Source organism: Pan troglodytes, chromosome 2 (assembly GCF_028858775.2).
Source record: "Pan troglodytes isolate AG18354 chromosome 2, NHGRI_mPanTro3-v2.0_pri, whole genome shotgun sequence".
NCBI classification, from domain to species: Eukaryota; Metazoa; Chordata; class Mammalia; order Primates; family Hominidae; genus Pan; species Pan troglodytes.
Window position 1 is genome coordinate 111,266,423 of NC_086015.1, and position 8,219 is coordinate 111,274,641.

An 8,219-nucleotide genomic window follows, 5' to 3' on the forward strand; every position below is an offset into this window, starting at 1 on the left:
TGGCTGCCACAGACTCCAGGTTTTGTAACAAAAGTATATTAGTCCTTTCTTGCACTACTATAGAGAAATACCCGAAACCGGGTAATTTATAAAGAAAAGAGATTTAATTGGCTCATGATTCCACAGGCTGTACAGGAAGCATGGTGCTGCATCTGCTTCTGGGGAGGCCTCAGGAAGCTTTTACTCATGGTAGAGAGCAAAGCCGGAGCAGGCATCTTACATGGTTAGGAGCAGGACCAAGTGTCGGGAGGAGATGCTACACATTTTCAAACAACCAGATCTCACAATAACTCACTCGCTCAGGATCAGGAGAACAGCGCTGGGGGGCTTGTGCTAAACCATTCATGAGAACTCTGTCCCCACGATCCCATCGCCTCCTACCAGGCCCCATTTCCAATATTGGGGATTACAACTGAACATGAGATTTGGGTAAGGACATAGATCCAAAACATATCAAAAAGCAAATACATATACCATAGCTTTCTTGTTTTCTTCTTCCACTTCACACATAGCAATACTAAAGCTGAGCTTTTTGACAGTGGTGGCAATGATAAGAACAATGACAAATAGGTCACTTCAATAAAGAAATGATAATGAGGTGGGAGAGTTCTCTGGCCCCCCTTGCAGGGTGTGTGACAAGGGGTGCAGCTCTCTGTTCGACCTCCATGAGCTCAAACCCCTTACGGGAGGGGGAGCATGCAGACAGGCAGGCGCAGGAATTGGGGCGAGCACTTTTGGGCTCTGGCCCCACAGCAGCGTCTAGGGGTGGGTGCCTGCAACCCTAGTGTTACAATGCTGTTTTAGCTCTGCCATCCACAGATGGCTTAAGTGTTAACCAGCTCATTGGCCCCTTGGTACCCAGGCATCCCAAAAGAATTGGGTCACACACAGACTTGAAGGATGAATGCAGGGGTTTTATTGAGTGGTAGAGGTGGCTCTCAGCAGGATGGATGGGGAGCTGAAAGTGGCAAGGGAATGGGAAGATGATCTTACCCTGGATTTTGGCCATCCAGTTGCCAAACTCCTCTCTGACTGTCCCCAGCCAAACTCATCTCAGCCTTCAGATGCTCCTTCTCTTCTCTCTTTCTCTGCCTCACCTTTCCGCCATTCATCTGTGTGTCTCCTCATCTCCTAGTCTGCCTCTGGAGCCTGGGGTTTGGGGTTTATATGGGTACAGGTTAGGGGGTATGGTGGGCCAAAGGGCAACTTTTTGGGAGCAAAAACAAGAATGCCTGTCCTCATTTAGGGCCGTGGGTATCCAGGCTTGAGGGTGGGGCCTTTGCTGGGGAATCGCCCTCTTCTACCCAGTATTTCCCTGTCTTCTGTCCGTATCAGTAAGTCACTCAAACCTTACTTTTGAAGTCTCTTTTCTGTCTGGATGGTCAGCAGCCTTCACTCTTCAAATAGGAAAGGCCCAAACCAAGGGTTCCCCAACTTGCTCCTCTTTTCATGTCATCTGGATTAGTAAATGATGCCTCATTCAATCCAGTGCCTCAAGCCAGAAACTGGGAGAGATCCTTGACCTCGCTCTGTCCATCAGTCATCCTGTCCAATCCATCACCAAACTGCAAATAGCTTATCCACTTCTCTCAATTTCCACTATGGCAGGCCTTGTCCAAACCTTTGTCAACCCTCACAAGTTGAGCTAGTGCACAAACTTCCTGAAGTCTCTCCACACTCACTCCCTCATCCTACCTCCTATCCATTCTCCCCACTGCAAACAAAGCAATCTTTCTAAAATACAATTTGGATCACTTTATTCTCATTCTTGAATCTCTTAAGGGGGTATTCCCATTGCACTTAACATGATGTCACCAATCTTTACTCTGGTTTATCAGATCCCACGTGAGCTCTCCAGCTTCCTCTCCCACTCATTCCCCAACACCATTTCCTCCTCAAGGCTTCCTCATATCTCTCCATATTATGCCCAGGCCCATCCTGGACCCGGCTAACCCTTACTCATGCTGTATCTGTCTGTGTAAATGGCATTTCCTCGGACAGGCTTTCTTGACTCCCTCCTCCGAAGTATACCAGGCCCCTTTGTAATCATCACAAATTACAATTATGTGTTTGATTGTTCACTTAGTTATAACCCCTTTCTCTCACGAGGTTCCATGAGGGGATAGAGCACTTCTGTCTTCTTCATTACCATACTTCAGTGCCAACCACAATGGCCAGTCCACTGTATGCAAATGTTTGTGGAATGAATAGCCAGGTGAGGTCCCCTTAATGGAAGTTTCCTTCTTCTGGTTACTTTATTTCCATCCTATAAGCTATTATCAGGAGCAACACTGAGGATGATCATTTCTTTGTACGTTTTTCACTTTTGCAAGAGCTCTCCCTATGAAGAGCTTTTCCATTTCAGCCTAGATAGGCCTTATTTGAAAGTGGCCATCTCTCTTCACACGCACCCTCCTTTGCTTAGAGATGCAGAGAGTTTAAGACTTTGCCAAGGGAGGTATGTCGTCAAGACACTCGACATGGTGATGTGGAGCAAGGCTCTGGGTCAGTCTCTACCGAGGTTTGAATCTTGGTTTTGTCCCTTTCCAGCTAATCGACTTTGTGCAACTAACTTGCCTCAGTTTTTTTCAACTCTAAAATATGGATAATAATATAATCTAACCAATAGGTTGTCTTGAGGATTTAATGAAGTAACAAATATAAAACGGTTAGTACAATGCCTGGGACATAGCAAGTGCCTGATAAACATTGACTCCTATTAATATGTTTCACTGAATCCCAGAGGAAAGTTTGTTCACGTGCTGAGTTCTAGGGCTGGAGAATTTCAGGGGAGGCATCTTTCTTTGTCTTCTGTCTCCCTTTCCCTCTCATTTACTTTACCCTATACCCCCATCCTGATGTGCTGTGGTCCCAAAAGGCGGCAAGCAAAACTATGATAGACTGTAATTCCCTACCTTAATAATTTGAAGTCATAAGCGGATTTGAAATTTACAAGCCAGCAGTATAAAATTGCTGATGACCATTGCTTAAACTTTGGCAAGATGAATTATGTCTAGAAATAATTAGTAATATGTTAGTCAAGTCACTCCTAGACAATGTTGTTGCACTGCCATTTAGTGACAGTTCAGGAGAGCGCCCTTACAAGAGGATCTGTAGGCAGAGAGTAGGTGACATTAACCTTCTAAACAGAAGCCGCTGCACACCGAGTGCCAGAGTACCAAGAAGAATTTAACATTCCACTCCTACCGCCGTCTCCCACTTCCCGGCTTCGGCAAGGTGGTTTTAAAATGAGAAGCACATCCCGAGTACTCTGTGTAGGTGGTGGAGTGGGAGGAGGTGAAATGCAAGCTTTATTTTCCCGGCTGCCTGTCATCCGATTCCCCGCTTTCCTCCGACTTTCATGAGTGATGAGGTCATCCCGGTGCAGGAAAATCAAACTCCTATTTTTCAAACCCAATAAAGGCCAGCATTGTACGTCTGCGTAAACAGAGAGGCCAGACGGGCAGGGTGGCGGGAGGACCAGTGGCCCGCCCTCTGGCGGCCGCGAGAGACAGCGTGCCCCGCGCTCCACCAAGCCGCGACAGGGAGGCGGGGAGGGTGCGTGCGAACATGTAAGTTAAAATTAGATCAATAGTCAGCTTAGCGGCCTCAATCAATGCTTCGCAGGGAGAGCATGCAACCATCTATTTATAAGCTAACCCCGGCATTATCTTCCTCTTTTAGGACGCAGAGATCCATTACTGCGCGCGGCGGGGAAGAGGACGCCGCCGGGAGCTGGTGCGTGACACACTGCAGCCTCGCGGGCTGCCCGGGACTTCATCAAGCCCGGGTCGGCTCGGGGCGGGCAGGGGGAGGATCCACACCGCCGAACTGCGGCCCCGCTGCTCGCAGCCGCTCTCCCGGGAGCGCCCGCTTAGGACTCACTCCCGCCCATTCCTTACCTCGATGGAATCCTTAGCCCTTAGAGAGAGGGCTAAAAAACAAATAAACAAACAACAGACAAACAAAAAAAACCACCAAATTCCAAATGGCCCCCGGACCCTCCCGCAGATGCAGGGGGCACACTGGCCAGTTCTAACCATAGACTTGACTGCATGTCGACAAGTGTTTCCAACCTAGCTTCCCCGAGGTACTGCATGAATCAATCCTTGCTCAGATGGTGGTTGCTGTAAATAGCTGCAATTTCCCTCCTTCCGTCTCAAAGCACGGATGGGAATGGATTTGCAGCAGGGACTCTGCATTATATTTAAGGTCTTGGTGAGATGGACGCGGGCTCCATCAGCTCCAGACTTCCTGGGACATCTCGGCATTTCCAGGTCCGTTTGCCCCAATGGTGGAAGTCACCGCCCATATATGAGGAAATAAATGTCCACACTTAGCATTTGTGATAACGTGGCTAAATTGTTTTCAGTTTTTGAAAGATGCTGCAGAAAAAGAGGCAAAACCTGATACAGCACAGCAGCATGCCCCTCCCGCCCCCAAATACAAGATCGAATCACATTTTTAAGGGAAAAAACAGGCATTCTCATCTTAGATATGTATGTAGCATATTTTACAATATATATTTTTATCTAAAAATTATGCTTTTCTGTATTTTACAACTTTCTTTATTAAGCATTTTTATTTTGTGCTATTTTTTACAGTAAAAACTCTGAAGACCCAAAGAAATTTAATATTAGCTTAAATGTACATTAGATATATTTATAGAATCAATTTATTAGCTGCTATATTGTTTGACATAAAAGGCTTTTGAACTAAAGATAGAAACGGAAGCATTCTTCATTTAGAAACAACCTTTCTCCTCTTCTTCCAACTCTTGTTGGCTTACCTCCAAAATATATCCTGCATCTGTCTCTTTCTCACCACCTAGACTGCTCCTAGTTTAGTTACTGGTCACCCTTCATCATCATTCACCTGGATTGCAAAAATAGCCTCTTGTCTGGTTTTCCTAAATTCATTTTCTCCCCACTGCAGTCCTCACTTGCCACATAGCATTTTAAAAGATTGCTCTTTTAAAATGGAAATCAAATCCTATCTCTTCTCTTTTTAGAACCTTCAGTGCCTTCCCATGGCACCTTGATTAGACCCCAAGTTCTTCACCATAGCCAAAATGTAATGTGCCATCTGCCCCATCCACCCTCGCTCATCGCTCCTCATCTCATATCACTTTCTCACTTGTCACAGCATGCTTTTACATATCCCTTCTTTCAGATCCAAAGCCCCACAAGCTCATTTCTGTCTCCTAATCCCAGCTCTTGCTATTCATTCAGTGTGGAAGATCTCCTTCATAAATTCTTCGCAAATCTACTTCATTCTTATTCCAGCCTCAGCTTAGGTATCAGAGCTGACCACCTTCTGTCCCACCCCTCAACTGTACTCATTATCACATTACCCTATTCTATTTCAACACAGTAATTAATTGACATTATTTTATATATCCATGGCATTACCAGGGTGTTCTCTGTCTCCACACACTAGAATGTAAGCCCCATGAAAACAGGCTCCTTGTCTTTCTTGTACACCGTGATCTGTCTGGGTTCTAGAATAGTGCCTGGTCCATAGTTGGAAATCAGTAAGTATTGATTAAATAAATTATTGAGTGTGATTTCCTAGTGTCTTGTTTGTAAAATGCCACTAATAGCATTCTGCCTACTCTGCCATGAGTTTTATAGTTATTTTTATGCCCATATGCTTCCTCCTCTCTAGTGTGAACTCTACGAGGCAGGATCATATTTAGTTCATTTTATTCTCCATGTCCTTATGGAGTCTGGCACATTACAGATGTTTAATATATTTTCTGGACTGAGTTGCAATGAGTAAATGGGTAATAAGATGATATAGTATGACTTTACACCAAGTCTAACCTTTCACCTGGGGACATGCAAAATTATTATGTATCCAGAGGAACAGGTTGTTGCTTTGACCCCTATAACATTGCATACACATACACATGGACACACATACACTTGTTCTCGATATTTTCAAAGACTGTTCATATCCATTATTTTATTTGATCTCCAAGCTGGTATGTATAAGCAGAAGCTCAGAGGCATTAATTGACCTGCTCAAGCTTACACAGCTAATATAAAGCAGAGACAGGGATAGAGCTTACTACTTTCAAACACCCACAAATATGCACACACAAACACACACACACATGTTTCCACATTTGCCATTGTGGCTTAGTTCAAATGGGATCATAAATGCAAAGTACTTTGAATGGAATCTGGTATGACAGCCTTCCAATACACAGCCATTCCTTTCTCTTGGCCATGCTACAGTTGCCATAATCTTCCTATTCCTAGAAAGAAGAATGCTTCTATCTTCACTTTGTTCTTTTTCTTACCAGTCTGATCTCCAGGGTCATCCTTATTGTGAAATTTTAATGCATAATATTAATTGGACATGTTCACAGACATGAGCAATAGTAAATGGATTTTTGCTAACTAGCAACCTATTGCTTTTCTAACTTTTATTCTGAATACAAACCAAAGAAAAACAGTTGTGAATACCTACTAGCACACAGCTTAGCTTAAGTCATATAGTGCAGTGTCAATGAGGAAAGCTTGTCATCCACAAACAAACACTAAACATAGCACAGCCAGCGCGGACAAACAATGTGCAAAATTAGTTTTATTATAGGCAAAAAAAAGAATGAGAGCCCATTTTGATCATTCATTCATTGTTGCATTCATTTTATGTGCCAAGCACACTGTACAAAATTTGGAGCGGCAAGCAAAAATAAATGAGATCTCTACTGATACAGGTCATGTGGAAAAGAAAGACTTAAACCAAAGAATCACAAAACAGAGATCAATGCTGTGAGTGGGTAAAACAGGAGGAATGGACATAGTCAGAGAATTCAGGGGAGAAGTCCTTGAGGAAGTGACGACTAGGCTTAGCTATGTTTTGAATTCAGTTATGGCCCAATGTCTCCAACGGTTACTAAAGAAAGAAGAAATGACCAAAGAAATAAATAATAATGGTGACTACCTTTAAAATTCTTTCATTTAATAAGTACTTCTTGAGTACCTACTATCTACCAGGTAGTCGTCAAAGTGCTAGGAGTTTTAACAGTGATCAGAGACAAAAATTCCTGCCCTTATGGCTTTACACTGTTATGGAGGACAGCATACAGTAAACTCACACATAATTTTCATGGAAAAGAATGTTAACTGTTGATTTCCCCTAAGCAGAAAAATAAACTGAGGAAGTAAGATAGGGAAGTGGAGTTGGTGGGGCAGTGAGATACCATTTTATTTAGGAAAGTCCTGTATGCCCTCACTGAATAATACATTTGAGCAAGACCCAACAGTGCTAAAGCAGCCAGCTATGTTGATCTGAGGGGCAGGTGTGGGTGGTCACAGAGGGAAGAACCTTAATGAAAGCTTCAAGGGCAATGACCCTGAGATTACAGCATGACTGACTTGCCATGAATCTGAAGGAAGTGCAAGGAGGCCAGTATGTCTAAAGTAACTGGAATAAGCAAGGGGGTGACTAGTTACATGAGTAAAGAGAGGTAACTAGGACATGAGTTCAAAGAGGCAATAGATCTTGAAGTATCTTGTAGGTAGGTGTAAAGATTTTCACTTTTCCTGTAAGTACAATGGAACTTTAGAAACTTTAGTAAAATGGAACAATAGAAACTTTTGAACAAATGATTGACATGATCTTATTTATTTATTTATTTTTGAGACCAAGTTTCACTCTTGTTGCCCAGGCTAGAGTGCAATGGTATGATCTCAGCTCACTGCAACCTCCGCTTCCCAGGTTCAAGCAATTCTCCTGCCTCAGCCTCCTGAGTAGCCGGGATTACAGGTGCCCACCACCATGCCCAGCTTATTTTTGCATTTTTAGTAGAGATGGGGTTTTACCATGTTGGCCAGGCTGGTCTCAAACTCCTGACCTCAGGTGATCTGCCCACTTCAGCCTCCCAAAGTGCTGGGATTACAAGGGTGAGCCACTGCGGCTGGCCCTGACTTATGTTTTAATAGTTACTCTGGCTACCATGTAGAGGGTACTCATTATGTTCCAGGAAATGTACTAAGTGTCTAGCAGAGGACCTCATTTTACTTTCATAATTCTGAGAAGTACTCATTTTACAGGTGAGAAAACCAAGGTGTAGGGAGTTTTAACAACTCACTCAAGGTTGCATGGCTAGTAACTGATAGAGATGGAATTAAAAGTCAAGTAATGTAATTCTATCACCCTGGTTATTAATCAAAATGTAAGAGTGCCTCCCTAAGAGAGACTGGGAT

General features: G+C 43.7%; 1 long non-coding RNA gene across 2 annotated transcripts in view; it reads left to right on the forward strand.

Annotated features, from left to right (window-relative positions):
* LOC741483 (uncharacterized) overlaps positions 1-4,720 on the forward strand; it is a 42,241-nt gene extending 37,521 nt beyond the window's left edge. The window contains exons 1-2 of one of the 2 annotated variants that reach the window (XR_679095.4): positions 3,363-3,572; positions 3,685-4,393. This is a non-coding gene — a long non-coding RNA (uncharacterized LOC741483). Of the gene's footprint in view, positions 1-3,362; positions 3,573-3,684 lie in introns of those variants that run through there. The other variant, XR_010155458.1, reaches the window with a different exon arrangement.
* The last annotated feature ends 3,499 nt before the right edge of the window (positions 4,721-8,219 follow it).